This window comes from Salvelinus sp. IW2-2015, unplaced genomic scaffold (assembly GCF_002910315.2).
Source record: "Salvelinus sp. IW2-2015 unplaced genomic scaffold, ASM291031v2 Un_scaffold5691, whole genome shotgun sequence".
Classification (NCBI taxonomy): domain Eukaryota; kingdom Metazoa; phylum Chordata; class Actinopteri; order Salmoniformes; family Salmonidae; genus Salvelinus; species Salvelinus sp. IW2-2015.
The window spans coordinates 37,047-38,161 of record NW_019946956.1 but is presented as its reverse complement, the minus strand read 5'-3'; the positions used below and the strand labels follow the sequence as shown (position 1 = coordinate 38,161).

The 1,115-nt window shown below is 37.3% G+C and overlaps 1 long non-coding RNA gene across 1 annotated transcript; it reads right to left on the bottom strand.

Moving 5' to 3' along the window:
* Positions 1-209: 209 nt before the first annotated feature.
* On the bottom strand, positions 210-762 carry LOC139026753 (uncharacterized). Its single transcript, XR_011478679.1, has 2 exons — positions 506-762; positions 210-473 (listed from the first exon to the last, which is right to left on the bottom strand). It is a non-coding gene; the product is annotated as an uncharacterized lncRNA (long non-coding RNA).
* Between the last annotated feature and the right edge of the window lie 353 nt (positions 763-1,115).

Below are 1,115 nucleotides of genomic sequence, written 5' to 3'. Positions count from 1 at the left end.
CGAGCTGACAAGGTAAAAATATGTTGTTCAGCCCCTGAACAGGGCAGTTAACCCACTGTTCCTAGGCCGTCATTGTCGATAAGAAGTTGTTCTTAACTGACTTGCCTAGTTAAATAAAAAGTGGACTAGAGTTCTTGAAGCTAGTGAGTTTTCGGATTCTATAAAGATAATTTTGAGAGAAAAAAATAATACGATATTATTATTTAGAAATATTTTTTTTCCTGTCTTCAATTGTTGACAGCCAGTAGACACCATGTTTATATTGGTGAAGGTGAAGCAATGTAGTTGATTATAATGTGAAATGGAAGTTGTTTTCTGTTGGTGGTGAGCAAACTTGTCCAACAAAAATATAGGATATATTTGTTGTCTTAAGGGGGAAGGTTTTATAGGCTTTGGTTTTTCCATTTATGTTTTGAGGTTGGACTTTAGCAAGTATAGCTCGTTAGCACGTAGGACGCACTGATTGGTGTCACCTCGTTAGTCTGTATGTGTTGATTGGTGTCACCTCGTTAGTCTGTATGTGTTACACCTGTGCTGGCTTGTCCATCTCGTTAGTGGGAAGGAGTTTCACCTGAGCTGGTCCAGGTTCTATTTAAGAGTGTCTGGCCCAGTGCTCCAGTTGTCTTGATAGATGTGGAGAGTCAACACCTTTTTGGTTTGCTTCCTGTCTTTAAGTTTGGTGTGGGTTTTTCTTTTGTTTTCCTCTTCTTGGGCAGATTTAGTGGGTCTCGTGGTGGGTGTCTTTTAGGTCCCAGTTGTTGTTACTAGTAAATTTTCAGTGGACAGCCTCATTGTGCCTTTCAGAACCTCTCCTAAAAAACAAGCTAATATTTTGGGTTGGTTATTGCATCCAATAAATATTTTAATCAATGGGATTTCCTTAAAATGTTCATTAGTCTTCTGTTTGTGTACTAAATATTTGATTATTTTCATTGTCTTTTATTTGTTTTTTTCCTGTTCCTGTTGCATCCATCCATATCTGAAATGTGCTGTATAAATAAAGCTCGATTTGATTTCAACAACAAAATGTTTTTTCTTTTCTTCACCTTTATTTAACCAGGTAGGCAAGTTGAGAACAAGTTCTCATTTACAACTGCGACCTGGTCAAGATAAAG